We start from the raw sequence: 17,069 nt of genomic DNA on the forward strand, positions 1-17,069 counted from the left end.
AAGTTCTGAGAATAGAACTGTGGGTAAGATCGATGTGGCTCGCCTTTGTGGAGCTTACAGAACTTACATGGAAAACAATCATGGTAAACTGTGCAGTGAGAAGGGAAGCACATGACAGGACCAACACTCTAGTCTGGGAGTGGAGTCCTTCATTCAGTACCCACTGTGCATGTGCACTGGGCTAGAGGCAGGCAGAACAGGGAGCGGAGATGATGTCTTTTACCTGCCTACTAGAAATATTTAAATTTAGTATGGACCATATTCCTTACCCATACCATTCTTTCAATTACATTTGAGATCCTTAAGGCTTAGACAAGTGTTTGTATAATAAAAAGCAGATTTGTCCGTACAAAATTTCTTCTCATTCAAAAAAAAAAAAAAAAAGCCGCACTTCACTGGGAAAAGAAATCAGTCTATTTCACAAATCCCTTAGAATTTGTCAGGAATAACTGACTCACTCTCTAATCACTGCATTTGGATGCTTGAAACGTTTTCCTAGGGACTTTCAAATGCTATTTTCTACAAGATTAACCACCCTTTCGTGTGTAGGAAAGTGCTGCATTACTGTAAGTAAGTGGGGTGTTGCACCCTTCATATGGCTTGACCCTGGTTCTCGGTATTGTCTTAAGCAGATGGCAGGTGCTTGAGAAATGTCTTCTTCAATGAACTGACAGATATGAAAATGAGAGAGAATTTTAGGGAGCATTGCCACAATTCTCCAAGTCATGATTATTGCAGTGGTTCTAGGGACTAGAGTGCATAACCTTTCTCTAAGTGTATTCATTTGTTATTTAAAAAAATCTACTCTGTTCCAGGTACTGTTTCGGGCCCTGGGAATCAGAAGTGAACAAGACAGGCAAGGTCTTTGTTTCCAGGGAGCTTAGTGCCTAGAGAGGCGAGACAGATATCAATCAGTTAAACAAGTGAGCGAACAAAGTAACTTTACATGGAGCTAAATGCTGGAGAGACATTAAAACAAGATGATGTCATATAATAGAGACATGGATAGGAGGCCAGGGCAGCATGCTACTCAAGGTGGGAGGTATTTTTGTGGAGCCAAAGTCAGCCATGCAAAGATCTGAGGCCAGAGAAAAGGCTGGCAAGACAAGCCTTAGTATTTCATTAAATAACAGTACAGGACCACAAGAGCAGCTATGCAGGGGAGAGTCCAGGGCTTGGGCCAGGCTTGGGGAGGGAGGCTTGAAATTGTATAGGAATTGGTTTGGGAAAGTGAGAACTTCAAAAAGACACCTTCCTTTGACTACCTGCCCCCTGAGTCCTCCAGTCTGACCACTGATGACAGAATCATAGACTGACCTTTGCTCATCCAGTACCTTGTGGAAATAAGAGTTCAGAATTGGGATTTACTTTAATACACTTTTTATTTGGCATGACTTTATTTATTTTTAAATTTTATTTATTTATTTATTTATGGCTGCATTGGGTCTTCGTTGCTGCGTGGGGGCTACTCTTCGTTGTGGTGCACAGGCTTCTCATTGCAGTGGCTTCTCTTGTTGTGGAGCATGGGCTCTAGGTGCACGGGCTTCAGTAGTTGTGGCATGCAGGATCAGCAGTTGTGGCTTGCAGGCTCTAGAGCGCAGGCTCAGTAGTTGTGGTGCATGGGCTTAGTTGCTCCACGGCATGTGGGATCTTCCCAGACCAGGGCTCGAACCCATGTCCCCTACATTGGCAGGCAGATTCTTAACCAGTGCACCACCAGGGAAGTCCTGGCATGACTTTAGATTTACAAAAATGTTGCAATGATAGTACCTACCACTCAGCTTCCTCTTATGTTAACAGCTCATGTAGCTGTAAGACATTTGTCAAAATTAAGACATTAACACTGACAAATTACTATTAACTAAATTACAGATTTATTCAGATTTCACCAGTCTTTCCACTAATGTCTGTTTTCTGTCCCAGGATTTTTGCCATTTTATAAATAATCCATGTGAATAAATGAAGGTAGTGACTACCAGTCAGAACCTGGTAAGTTCTACATCTTATTTCCTAGCGTGTCATTTTTACTGGTTCTTTATTTTACAACCGAAGACCTCTCCTCCTCCCATGCTTACTTACCCTATCTTTCCCAGGGTAGTGTTGTCATAGTAATTTTAACAAGCACCAGGTCAACTTATTTCCCTAAAAAATTTTGAAAATGGGCCACTTTCAGAGAATGAGTTTAGGGAAGCAACCGCTACCCCCCAACCCTCTACGTAGCTGCTTTACTACAGTGAAAACTATGAGAAGTCTGACTCTTCACCAACTGATTTCATGCAATTTATCAAACTACTTTCCTATATTATTGTCTGGGTCTTCACTTCACAGTTAATTTTCCTTTCTTGAAGACAGGAGTGCTGTTTCATTCATCTTTAGACACCACCTACATTTAGAACTTTCCATTCATTCACTGATTCTTTCAAACTAGTATCTATGAATCCATGATGATGTGACAGGTAATTGGCTATATGCTGGCAATATAAAGTTAAATTAGCCAAAGCTCCCTCTGTCAACATGCTCACACGTTTGGAGGAAGTCAAAGATGTCTCCCATCCCACTTAGACTCCCCATGCCAGCACAGTGCCTGGAGTTATGTAGGCCCTCAATAAATGTTTGACACCCTGTTTTGAGAAGACTTCTCTGACAGCAGTGGAGAGAATAGAGGTGAGATGATCAATCAAGTGGTGTTGCAATGGTTCAGTAGGGACATTATGAAGATCATGGGGCTGTAACAGAGTGAGTTTCAATATATTTTCTGAGAAAGAATTAATGTAACTGGGTGACCAGTTGGATGAGGAAGTTAAGAGAGAGGGCGGAGTAGAGGATGCTTCTGAAGTTTCCAGCTTGAGATGTGCTGTATAGAATACAGGAAGAGAAGAAAGCTTGGAGGGCAGTGGTGGAGAAGAGGAAGGGGAAAGGGAAAATGAGCTTAGTGGGAACATTTAGTTTGAGAAGAAGTACATATAATAGATGGCCCACAAATATCTCTTGAGTGAGTGAAGGTAGGGATGGATTGCTGCTTGAATGTCAACAGAAAGATGGGGAAGATGGACTAAATGGGGCGAATGTTTTTTCTGTATAAAATTCTGAGTCTGTGATGCCAATTGCCCAGTAATTTTGGCAGCCGGAGCAGGTAAAGGAGGAACAAGAACATGTGGCACAGGGCCTGGGTCCTAAGCATGGATAGAATTTGGTTGTGGAATGGCATAACAGAGGTGTAAGGTGAGGTTTAACCTCCTGTCGGCAAAGGAGTAGAGTCATTAGAAGTTTTTGAGGGCAGTTGGGTAAGTAATAGGGAAGATAAGGAAAGGTGGAAACAGGTCATAAGGTCCTTAAGTAAGAGCCTGAAGTTTAGGCATAATGTATGACAGTATAGGCTCTTGAGAAGGGCAATGGGGATGACCAAAGTTATGCTGTTGGAGGACTTTTTTGTCAACAATGTTCAGGAGGAATTGGATACGGGAGAGAATTTAGACTGGCTGGTGGCTGTTTTGCTAGTCCAGAAATAAAGTGATGGGATTTCATGGTGCTTGTTTCATGCCCCCATGTGGTCTCCATTGCTTGGCACACCTTCCCCTCCTTCCCTGCCTCCACTTAGTTTGGCCCCCCAGTCAGCTACCTTCTCATCATCCTTCAAGACTCTGCTTCAGTGCAGCCCCCCTCTGGGGAGCTCCCCCAAACCCCTGTGGGCTGAGCTGCTCACTCCCTCCTCGGGACTGCCTGTGTATTGTGTTTTTACTGATGCTTCTGGATGGTAATGTGTTCTCTGGAATATCTTCCTTTCTAGTACCCTGTGAGCTACTTAAAGACAGAGATACTATCCTTCAGTTCCAGAACTCTGCCTAGCACATAGTAGGCACTCAGTGAATTGAATTAAATTGTGTTGGACAAATTAATGACAGGGAAAATGGAAAGAAAAGTATGGATCAATGGTAAATTTGGAGGATAAAACTGGAGTGATTTACTGATTAATCAAAAGAAGAACTGTCACCTATAGAGCTGATGTATTCATTGAGGGTAGAGCAGGGTTGGCGATCTATAATGGGAGTAATAAATTCAGTCTGGAGCATACTTACTGCCATATACAGTAAGTCCCCTGCATACTGACCTCCAAGTTGCGAACTTCCAAAGATGCGGACGTGAATTCGCATGTCCGGTCACGCAAGTTAGTTCACACGTCTGGCGTACATTGTCATGTGTGTGCATCTGCTACAAGTGGTTGTGCTTTTGTGTACTTTACTGTACAGTACTGTATAGAGTACAGTAGTACAGTATCTTTATTTCAAGCCCAGGATGTCCAGAAGCAAGCGTAAAAGCAGCGGTGATGTAGCTGATACTGCTAAGAAGCGCCAAGCAATAAGGATGGAAACAAAAGTGAAAATAGAGAGTGGAGTGAGGCAAAAAGATGGTAGACATCGCTCGTTCTTATAACATGAATTGTTCAACCATCGGCACGGTTCTAAAGAACAAGGACAGGATCGTGGAACATGTGAAGTCTGCTGTGCCGATGATGTCAACAATAATATCGAAGAAGTGTGGAAAAGTGAGGGAGGAAGTGAAGAAACTTCTCAGTGTGCGGATGCAGGATCAACATCAGCATCGAGTCCCGCTCACCTTAATGCTGATTCAGCTAAAAAGCTAAAAGCCTTTATGAAGACTTGAAAAAGAAACATGGCAAAGAATCAGAAGGTGCATCTTTTAATGCCAACCATGGCTGGTTTCATTAGTTCAAGGCTAGAGCCAACCTTCACAAGGTAAAAGTAAGTGGGAGGGAGTGAGTGTAGGTACGGTAGCTGCCCGGGAATTTCCTGAAACACTTGGAGAAATTATTGATGAAGGCATGTACTTACCTGAGCAGGTTTTAATGTGGATGAAACAGGACTGTACTGGAAGAGGATGTCAGACCAAAGTTACATCCGTAAGGAAAAGTTGATGATAGGCCAACTCTGTTGTTTGGTGGCAATGCTTCGGCGATATGAAGCTGAAGCCTCTCTTGGTTTATCATTCAGAGAACCCAAGAGCCCTTAAAAACATAGCCAAGGGCTCTCTTCCTGTTGTGTGGAAGAGTAATCCCAAAGCCTGGTTTACAAAGACCATTTTCCAGGACCGGTTTTTCCACCACTTTATCCTGGAGGTAGAGAAATATTGCTTGGAGAAGGACATCCCATTCAACAGTCTTTTGCTGTTCAACAATATTCAGGGCCACCTCCCGTTCATGGATGACTTGCATCCCAACGTCAAAGTAGTGCATCTGCTATCGAATACTATGTTGCTCATCCAACTTACGGACCAAGGGGTTATAGCGACTTTCAAGAAATATTATTTGTCATACTTTTTGTCAGGCAGTAAAGGCAAGTGACAAAACAGGAACAACCTTGCAACAATTTTGGAAGGAGTATTATTGCTCATCCAGAAGGTCATAAAAAACATTGACTTTGCTTGGTGTGAGGTTATGGCCATCAACATGAATAGGGTTTGGAAGAACCTTTGCCTGCAGTTTATTCATGATTTTTGTGGATTTGAGAAGGTGGATGAGGAGTCCAAAGAGGTCTTCAGCAGCTTTAGTGACCCTTAGCCAGAAGCTGGAGCTAGATCTGCAAGAGGACGACTTCATTGAACTCCTTGCTGTGCAACATGAGGAGCTTACTGATGGAATTGGAGGCCCAGAGAAAGGACGAAGAGGGACAAGAGGAAGAAGAAGTAACAGAAGAACCAAAGAGAGTAACGACACAGGAAATGGCAGGGGTTTTTCTTTATTTGAGGAGGCCCTGTTAGTTTTTGAGGCACAGGACCCAAACATAGAATGGTACCTGAAGGTTGCAGCAGCTGTTCAGAATGCAACCCAGTGCTACCGTGTCATCTGTGACGAGAAAAAAAAGCTACCACCCAGACATCACTGGATTGTTTTTTCAAGAGCGTAGATAGAAGTGAATCCAGCAAGGAGCCAGATCCTATGTCAACAGCGTCAGGCATGAGTGACATTGCAGCTTGTCCTCCATCTCCTATTGCTGACGATCGTTCAGCTCTACCATCTCCCACCTCCTCTCCCTCCTCCTGTCAGCAACTCTTCTTGCCTGTTCCCGTGATGCCAGCCCCTGGATGCCAGCTGTTGTACTGTACTACTGCACTTTTCAAGGTACCGTACTGTAAGATTAACAATGTTTTCTTTATTCTTTGTGTTTGTTTTCTATGTATTATTTGTGTGAAAAGTGTTATAAATCTATTACAGTACAGTACTATAGAGCCGATTGTGTTAGTTGGGTACCTAGGCGAACTTTGTGGGACTTAAGAACAAATTAGACTTACACATGTGCTCTTGGAATGGAACTCATTTGTATGTAAGGGACTTATTGTATATATAAGTATGTAACGATATATAATATATAAATATATTAAAATAACAATATAATACAGTACACATAAATATGAATAACTAATATATAACATATAAATTATATATATAATGCTGTCTATGTATATATTACATATATTTAGCATATATAATATTTTATAGTTTCCAAACTAAATGTTTTGATTTTAAGAGAAAAATTAAGTTTAATCGTTAAAGGCTCAGGTTTGGAGTAAAACAGATATAAGCTTGAATTCCAGCTCAGCCATTTATTAGCTATGTTACTTTCGGCAAATATTTATTTGGTTTTAGCCTCAGTTTCTTTATCTGTAGAAGGGATATAGTAAGAATTATCCCATGGAGTTGTGTGAGAATTCAATGAGTTTATAAATGTTAGGCACATTTAGGTTGATGCTTAGCATTTATTAAATGACAACGGTCATTATTATTCATGTACATGGAGCAGAATTGAAAGAGAGTTCAGAAAGAACAGGGAAAGCCAGTTAAAACCAATAACTGTGGGGAAGCCTTGGAGCTGAGGACTGGAATTTCTACTAAAGTGAGAAAATAAGGGACAAGGGAAATGGATCTCTCACACATTCATGTAATCATTTTTGAGTAAGTTTAACTAAACTGCACCTATCAAAGCATCTGGTGGAAGAATTTCTGCATTTTATACTGGAAATATGGGTTGAAATCCTAACTACATTCATGTGACTAATTGGGAAGAATATATCCAAGCCAGGGTCACCTTTTTCCATCAAAGGAAAGAGAATGCGTTAGCGCTGGGTAGAGAGTTATGATTATTGACATGAGATTTTCTTGAAGTCCCACACGGAAAACTGATGCTGCTTATCCATTTTTAGAGTATAGGGAAAAATACGGTTATTGAAAGCCCAAAGGAGTGTATCTTCATATACCTTAATTGAATATTATACTGAAAATATGAAATGTATGAATAGCTGGCTTGATTCTCCAGCCTATGACAGAGAACAGTCTGCTGCAAACTTCCAAAGGTTTCCTTGCTTGGGTTTATGTAAATATGTGCAGAGACTCACTCATCCTATTTGCCAGAATGTCTGACTTGTTTTCCAAATGGGGATCCTGGGGGCCCAGTCTGGGTTGGACAAAGCAGAGGTATTGTGTCCAGAAGGATTCATGGAATGCCAGGGCTGGAAGGAATGTTGGGGTACCAGCTTCTCGGAGTAGAGGCTCAGAGGGGAACTGTGAAGGCCTTCCTCTTAGGAGAAGATGCAGCTGTGTCCCCTTTGACACAAACATCAGGCTTGCTTATTGCAGAAAAATTTGATTATATATTCTTATGTAACCCACACACACTGGAAGGAGGCAGTGAAACAGGGATCACATACCTGGTTTTAGACAAGGAAAACAATTCTACTGAAACAAAGGGACCCAGTGCTCTTGGTATCACAAAGGAAGAATTAAGCCCAATGTTGGTGGGATCCCCACATCCTGTCCTGTGAGGCCTCAGCCTGACCTTAGCCTGTAATTCAGGTTAAAATATTTTTTTTAAGGCAAAAAGAAGCAAGAAGGTACGTTTTCTTTAGATAATTTAATAAAGCAATCTATTTGTCCTTTAAGTTATCTCTTAATCACTATCTATGCAAAATATGAACTGGGAAAAACCAAAATACTGTTGATGGCTCAGTGGCCAGTCTGGCTCAGGATTCAGGCACAAATCCAAATAGAAATCATTTTCTTCCTTTGAATTATGATATTTATTGTTAATCGCATCTGTCACGTAGGTATTAATTGCTTATCTCTGTCCAGTACACACTGGATATATTTTGTATCAGATATTTATTAATGGTATTAATAAATTGCATGTTTTATATCAAGTATTCATTAGTGGTATTAGGACATTTATAATTAGCCACTGAGTGAGCCTCAAACTTGATTTATTCAGCCTATGATTTTACCAAAATGTCTCATGTTTTGGACTGGTATAGTTTAAGATACATCTTGAGATAATTTTCATATTAATTGAATAATTTTCTCAGCCTGTAACTGGTTTGATTGAGGATACCAGGCTCATTGGGGTGCAAAGATTGCAGTTTGACTTTTTAAGCTCTTACCCTGTCCTGTCAGATCCCTGTATCTGCTGTGTTGTGAGGTCCCTTAAAAATATTTCAGTTTGATTCTATGACTTTTCATCTTTAGTTATTTAAAAATCTAGCTATTGAATATGTCAAACTCTTATTCAATTCAAATCTCTCACCTCCCTCTAGAGCAGTCTAGGTGTTCCTCTCCAGAGATTTGAAGAGGGGGAATGAGGCCTTTGTCTGCTACATTCTTCTTCCCTCCTCTTTCTTGTGCTTGTTCCTTGGGTATTACAGTGAGGAGAAGGGAGAGGAAAAAAATGTAGAGTCATTTACTTTCTGGATTTTCCATGGTGAGTTGGTTCTCCTTTTGTTGCTGTTGTTGTTACTTGGAAGTGCTTTCTTCTTAGCCAAACAGTCACATATTGGCAATAGGGAGGTTACTCTACCTATTTTTCTAGTCACCATCCCTTATCTAGCTCCTTACCACAACGCCGGCACAGGGGGAGACAAACTGCCCCAGCAGTTTCCATGGACAAGGAACTCCCTAAGGAGTTCCCATAGGCATTGGTGGTCCTTCTGTGATGCACCCACATCTTCCAGTTGACCCCTAGGTGGCAGCCTCTGAGTATCTTCCCGTCATGCGCGTGCCCCATTCATTGTCCCACGCAGTAAACCTCTCCAGAACATCTACAGCATCCTTCTCATCTACATTTTGTGGACCCTTTAGTTCCTGCGTTGGTTTATCTTCCATCAATTTTCTTAGATAAGGCATTGCAATGGAGCTAAAGGTGCTAGAAAAAGATACATGGTTAGTTATTTTCCCTTGCCTTGCCCTACACCCCTGCCCCCACCCCTCTTTCTTTAAATCTTCTCTGCTCAACTTAATATGAACAAGTCTTATACTTAGTGTTGCATTACCATGGGCTTATTTTTGAATTCATAGTGCTGCCTATGAATTCACAAGCGTGAGACTTCCTGAGGCAACAGGACAGGTATAGACAAAGGAAGGCCTGAGCTATGAGCCTATTGTTTTAGCTCAGTGCCGATCTAGGTGGCTGTATTGACATTGTTTTGCCCCTTTGTTTGGGGAAATTCAATGTGACTATGCAATAAGAATGCCTCTTTATTCTCCTCCACCTTTTCACTTGGTTTGCCTTATGTCTATGTGAGAAGGAAAATCAACTGGCGTTCTCAATACTTACAAATTCTTAGAGTCAGGCTGTGTAAACTTGGGGCAAGTTAAATTTTTGTGTTTTGTTTCCTTATCTGTAAAATGAAGATGAGGTTAGTAGCTACCTTGTAGTGTTGTTGAGAGAATGAAATGAGTAAATACAGGTGAAGCGCTTGGAACGGTCCTATCAATACATGCTGTGTGATGTCAATAAGGCGTTCCTTTGGCTTGTTATTTTGTGTCTGTAAAGGAAGCCTTATGCAGGCTGGAAGTAGCCTGAGAGCTCATCAAAAATATGCTTCTGAGCTCTTGATGCCAAGGGCACATGCTCTATTTGTGTTCCAGCACGCAGTGTGGTGTTTGGCCCATGGTCAGTACTCAGTAGGAAATGCTTGAATGAATGAACGTGCTCTCAGTCCCGCTTTAATCCTTGGCACGCCCTCTTCACAGTACAGCTCAGACACCTTGAGCAGGGAAAGAATGAAGCCTCCTAGAGGCACAGGATTTAAACCATAAAGCACCAGGGACCTGTTTTATTAGATCACCTCTCCACAGGCCTCCCATTTACTTAGAAAGCTTCAAAGAATTTTGTTGTTGAGAACCTACTCCCGTGTGTTTCTACTCGAAGCAAGGTTAGCACTGCAGATCTTTTTACTTGCTGTCAAGGCTACAATAGGGTCATTGAATAATGAGCAGATTAATAACAACTTCAGATGCTGCTTCTAACTCATAACTTATAGATTGACAGGTTCATCATCCTGAAGTCATAATTTTCGCTACGGTGTGGGGCTTTTCTATAATAAACTATTCTTTTTTCTTTAAACATGAAGGTTCTCAATACAAGAAATACAATCTCTTTTTTTTTCCCCAGTAGAGTGCACTGCAGTTCTTTATACCTATTCAGCTAAAAAATATATATATATATATATATATATTTTTTTTTGCGGTACGCGGGCCTCTCACTGTTGTGGCCTCTCCCGTTGCAGAGCACAGGCTCCGGATGCGCAGGCTCAGCGGCCATGGCTCATGGGCCCAGCCGCTCCGCGGCACGTGTCCCCTGCATTAGCAGGTGGATTCTCAATCACTGCGCCACCAGGGAAGCCCAAAATATATATGTTTAAGAAGTCACAATGAGGGATTGAATAATGCACATACACACACAAAGAGAAATATGGGCTAAATCTGTAGACTTAACTCACTGCTTTCAGTTCATAAAATAACTTATGACCACGAAGTAACCCAGAAATATGCAGTTTACCCTTCAGTCATTATGGTTGTGAGTTTAAAGTTTTTAGTCCACAGTCTGCTCCTAAACCAGTGTCTGAGAAAATACAGCCATAATTGCTCAAGTTCTGCACTTGTATTTGAGGTCTTGAGAATTTGGATTTTTGTGACGGAAACAGTGTACTAACTCATCCTATTTTTAATAAGGGTCAGAATGGGATAAATATATCCTTTTAAAAGTTCATGTGGCTCCTACTCTTTGATTAAGGACCTGTCTGTTTGCTCTTCAGACCTGTTACCTAATGCCAAAATTTTCAATAAACTGGGACAGATTTATATGGCTTGATGATATCTCCTTCTAAATCATAAGAAATATGTTGAGAGGAGAGACTCGATTGCACATCACTTATAATGAGGAAGCTCTTAAGATCTGATATCAAAAATATTTATCTTTTTTCCTATCTGTGACTTCTGCCCGAACAAGCCCTCTCTCTTAGCCCACCATGAATAGTTCTGGCTAGTTATCAATGGGTTTTGTACTTGGAGTAATCAATCTAGTCACTCGTTCTGGTCCTTCTCATCACATATGAACTATAGCAATAGTGATCATTTGAATATCTGAATAATTTCCCGGGGCCTAATTACCATGGCCGCTCATATTACTTGTGAATAACCTGAAGGCAGTAAATTGAACTGGTAGCTCTTTTTTGCTGCCTCTTCTGGATCAGCTTTTATGACAAACTTGTATTCTAGTACTTTCAACCATATTTGAGGACTTATGACAAACTTTGTGGTTTGGCTCTTACTTTGGCATTGCTGTAAACGAGAGTACAAGCTTAATTTCATAATTCTTAAGGAAAAATGTATGAAATTTAACAGATGTTATGGACTGAATGTTTGTGTCACCCCCCAATTCTTATGTTGAAGCTCTACCACCTCAATGTGATGGTTTTAGGAGGTGGGGCCTTTGGGAGGCCATTGGGAATAGATGAGGTCATGAGGGTGGAGCCCTCGTGAATGGGATTAGTGCCCTCATAAGAGTCACTGGAGAGCTTTCTTTCCTTTTTGCTCTCTGCCATGTGAGGTTACAATGAGACATCCTCTATCTGCAAAAAGAAGAGGGTCCTCACAATGCTGGCAACCTGACTTAGACTTTCAGCCCCTAGAACTGTAAAAAATAAATTTTTATTGTTTATAAGCCACCTAGTCTATGGAATTTTGTTATGGCAACCTGATCTAAGACAACAGGAAACATACACATGAACGCTAATAATCAAGGCAATAGTCCTATTGGCTGTTCTGGACCCCTATTAGTGCCTTTTCTGACTCTAGTACACAGCCATGCATGGAGCTGTCTGCTCTGTCAGCACTCAGCACCAGAGGAATCATGTTCAATCATTCATTCAGCAAAATTGAGTGCCCACTGTGTACTGGCACCATGCAAAGCGCTAGGAATGCAATGGTGAGCAAAATGCAGATACAGTCGCTGTTCTCTTGGTGCCCTTAGTATGAAGGTGTTAGACATTAAGCAAATATTTACATGTGGCTGTATCATTACAAAGGAAAAGCAGGGTTCTATGAGTGCACACGGCGTGTGTAAGCACTAAAGCCAAAGGCTGTGTTACCTGCCTCTTGTGGGGGCAATGCTGCCACCTAGGAGGCTCTTTGGAAATCTGTGGGAGCATTTTTGTTTGTACCCCAAAATAGTTGGAGGCGTTTAGTGGGAGAGGAACAGAATGTTTGCCTACAGCTCACAGTACAGTCTTCTATACAAGGTATTATCTCATTTCACACATGACTTTCATATATACTTATGTGTTTAATTATCCGAGCTTGGTACTGAACTCCATTTCACATAGAAATACAAAGTATTTTTGCATGATTTTAACATATGTAGAATTTTCCAACAATGTAACTTCAATGTAAATTGTGGTAAGATTATGCTTTATTTTGTCAGCAACTTGAATGAGAGAAGTGACCCTTTGTAGTCTGGACTCAGCCACAGACAGACATGGATGCAGCCTGACTGACTGCCTAGCTTAGAGCCCCTAGGAATAGTGCAGGGGTTCTCAGTTCTGACTGTCCTTAAGAGTGACCTGGGGAGCTTTTATAAAGTACTCACATCCAGACCTCACTTCAAACCAATTAAATCAGAATCTCTGAGAGTAGGCTGGCTTCCTCATTATAAAAGACTCCTCAGTTGATTATAATATTTGGCCAAGTGCTGAACACCTCGTGCAGGTTCTTTGGTGAATTCTGGTGCTACCAATAGGGCCATCTATCTCTCTGGTAGATTTAGAGGACTGGCTTATTGGATCAACCTCACCTGGCCAGGTAGAGCATTCCAGACTTAATAGGCCATTGATTAGCTTCTTTCCTTAGGTTGTAGTTCCTGGTGAAAACCAGTTATATACTCCTTTATAACCTGTTAAATCCACCACTCTTAACATATTGACACTTAAAAGATTTAAGCTGACAGTAATTCATTTGCCAGTGCTGAGAATAGGTAGATTCCATGCAGATTTATGAGTTTGTACCCTTAAGCACAGTGTTGTACAATATGCTTTTTGTTAAAATTATCTAAAGAGGGAGACAGGGAGGGTTATTTTGTGTCAAGGTACTAAAAATGTTCTTTTTTTTTAAGTTGTAGCAAATTGAGAGGAATTAAAAAAACATTTTTCTTGTGGTAGGCTACATGTAGAGAGATTGAATCAACTCTGGCTGAGACAGACAAACTATACACACAAAAATGCTGAGCATCATGTAGAGGAGATACCAGTTTGTAGAACCTGGTCTTGGGCCCTGGCTGCTTTCGTTTATTTGATTCATGGTCGTTTGTATCTGATGCCAGAGGTCTACAAATCACCACCAGGGGGCCCTGAAAGCGTTTCTATCTGATTTCTGGGACTGTAGTCTCTTTCAATGAGCAGAGCTGATAAAATATCCCTGGTGCAAATTGGAGGGGTGCCTTGGACCCTATTTAAAGTTTGGCTTTCTCCCATGGATATTTTCGCCCAGAATGTATCAGCAGCTGCTGAAATAGCTTTGACATACTCTGGGTTTTATCAGTTTTTTACTGTAATGTTGAATAATCTTTTATGCCTTGGCTTCTATTTGATGAGCCAAGGTTTTGTGTAAATTTGATATTCGCTGTGGTAAGAAAAAAGGTTTATTTCTTTTTAAACTAAAAGCAAAAAAGAAAACAGTTAACTTTTTTCTCTATCTTTTTACTGAGCTAAAATAACTGGGGATTTGCAAAGTCTGTTCTGAGTGTATGGTGAGTTTTCGTAACACCCCATCCTTTGCATCAGATCTACCCTGAATTTTCCTTTAGATCTATTTCAAGAACCTTGAATTATTTTCAAATGAGTACTTAATTATGTTACCTGAAAGATAACTGTTGATTGCTCAAAAGGGATATGATTTGTAGCCTTAAAGTAATTTTATTAATCTGGGCAATCCATTTAAATTTTTAGAGAAATATTTCTCACATTCAGATAGTTATCAGTAGATTTTGCATCATTTCAAAATATTACTATTTTTATTTAAATGATCTCTTTTGGGGAGCAGGGATTCATACCACTTAAAATGAGATACAAGAAGTAAGACTTTATTATTGTGAAGAAATGAAAGATTATCTGTTTATTCTGCTTATGTTTTGAATTGACGTTTGCAAGTTTAGCATTACGTATCTGAAGTATGAGTATTCTCAAGTATTAGAAAGAATTTTATAGTTTTAATGAAACCCACATCGAACTCAAAATTAAAGTTGTACCAAATACAAATATTTAATAATACACGAATATATTCTAGTAAGGCTTGAATAAATATAGAACTAATCCAGAAAGTTCTCTGGCCCTGTATCCAACAATAAACAGATAACCACTTGCCAAGAATCAGAAGGAGAGATTCAAGCATCACAAATCTGGTGAGTAGAGATGTCCTTTAAGACATTATTCACATTTTAGATTTTATACATATGTGAAATCAGATACTACATTCAGTTCTATTAAAACTGTTGTTTCCACAAACTCCACAGTTTCCATATAGACAAAATGTTTTGGTGATATGAAATAAAGTTGTAGGTGACTTTGCAGGATGCTTAAGGCCTGTAGAGAAACATATATTCAGGGTTAAGTTATTGAACTGAATTTGTTTCTGTAACTGGTCATTGGATATAACTGAGTCTGTGTGCCTTTATGGTGTACTTGCTCTTTGTCTACTTGTATGTTTTAGATTTTCACCTTATAAATCCATTTGATGCATTCTTTTACCCAGTGCTCTCATAATACCAAGAAATTACGTCAATTTGCTAAGACAGCTGCTGTTAGTAGGGCTCCAAAATGCCAGGGGTGAGCATATCATCTTAGAATGAATGTAACAGTTTATTTCTGGCAACAACTTCTTTCATTCAGTGAACTCCAAGACTGTTGGGTTAAATGAAGGGCACAGATTTTGTTTATGTACGTGTGTGGTGCGGAGAATAATTTCTTCCCCAGTTCTTATAGATAAGTATTTTATATAAGTAAATTTAAATGTACAGGAGTCAATCCAAATATTTGCATTTGAAGGTTACTAGTAGATATGGTTCTTAGAGATTCTAGAAACATTCCTCAATTGAGAAAATGGAATCACTATCTACAATGCTAATTCAGTCTCATTGAATTGATGGTAGAGAATTTCCTTACTTAACTAAAGGTCACATCTTCTTTTTTTATTGAGGCATGGTTGAAGTACACTATTATATAAGTTTCAGGTTTACAACAATTTTTAAAGATTATATTTCATTTATAGTTCTTATAAAATATTGGCTATATTCCCTGTTTTGTACAACATATCCTTGTAGCTTATTTATTTTATACCTAGGAGTTTGTACCTCATAATCCCCTGCCGCATATTACCCCTCTCCTCTCTCCCCACTGGTAACCACTAGTTTGTTCTCTATATCTGTGAGTCTGTTTCTTTTTTGTTATATTCACTAGTTTGTTTTACTTTTTAGATTCCACATATAAGTAATATCTATTTTTTAAAATATTTATTTTATTTATTTATTTTCTTTCTTTTCTTTTCTTTTCTTTTTGGCTGCATTGGGTCTTAGTTGTGGCATGCGGGGTCTTCATTGAGGCGTATGGGATCTTTCGTTGAGGCGTGGGTTCTTCGTTGTGGTGCTCAGGCTTCTCTCTAGTTGTGGTGTGAGGGCTCCAGGGTGTGTGGGCTCTGTAGTTGTGGTGCATGGGGCCCAGAGTTCATGGGCTCTGTAGTTTGTGGCACGCAGGCTCTCTAGTTGAGGAGTATGAGCTCAGTAGTTGTGGAGCATAGGCTTAGTTGCCCCACAGCATGTGGGATCTTAGTTCCCCAACCAGGGATTGAACCCGCGTCCCCTGCATTGGAAGGCGGATTCTTTACCACTGGACCACCAGGGAAGTCCCATAAGTGATACAATACAGCAGTGGTCCCCAACCTTTTTGGCACCAGGGACCGGTTTCATGGAGGACAATTTTTCCATGGACGGGGGTGGCGGGATGGTTCAGGTGCTAATGTGAGTGATGGGGAGCGACAGGGAGTGGCAGATGAAGCTTTGCTCATTTGCCCACCGCTCACCTCCTACTGTGTGGCCCGGTTCCTACCAGGCTGCGGACCACTACCGGTCTGCAGCCCGGGGGTTGGGGACCCCTGTCATACAGTATGTGTCTTTCTGTGTCTCACTTATTTCATTTAGCATAATACCCTCCAAGTCTATCCATGTTGTTGCAAATGGTAAAATTTTATTCTTTTTTATGGCTAAGTAATATTCCATTGTATTTTATTTATATATATATATATATATATATATATATATATATATATGCACACACACACAGAATATATATATGAAGAAGATGTGGTATATATTGGGTTGACCAAAACGTTCATTCAGGTTTTCCATTACGGAAAAACCTGAATGAACTTTTTGGTCAACCCAATGTATACGTATATATATATATATTTGTCTGTTGATGGACACTTAGGTTGCTTCCATATCTTGGCAATTATAAATAATGCTGATATGAACATTAGGTTGCATGTATCTTTTTGAATTAGTGCTTCTTTTTTTTGTTTTTGTTTTTTTCAGATAAATACCCAGGAGTGGAATTGCTGGGTCATATGGTAATTCTAATTTTAGTTTTCTGAGGAACCTCCATTCTGTTTTCCATAGTGGCTGCACCAATTTACATTCCCACCAACAGTGTATGAAGGTTCCTTTTTCTCCACATCCTCTCCA

Source organism: Orcinus orca, chromosome 7 (assembly GCF_937001465.1).
Source record: "Orcinus orca chromosome 7, mOrcOrc1.1, whole genome shotgun sequence".
Classification (NCBI taxonomy): domain Eukaryota; kingdom Metazoa; phylum Chordata; class Mammalia; order Artiodactyla; family Delphinidae; genus Orcinus; species Orcinus orca.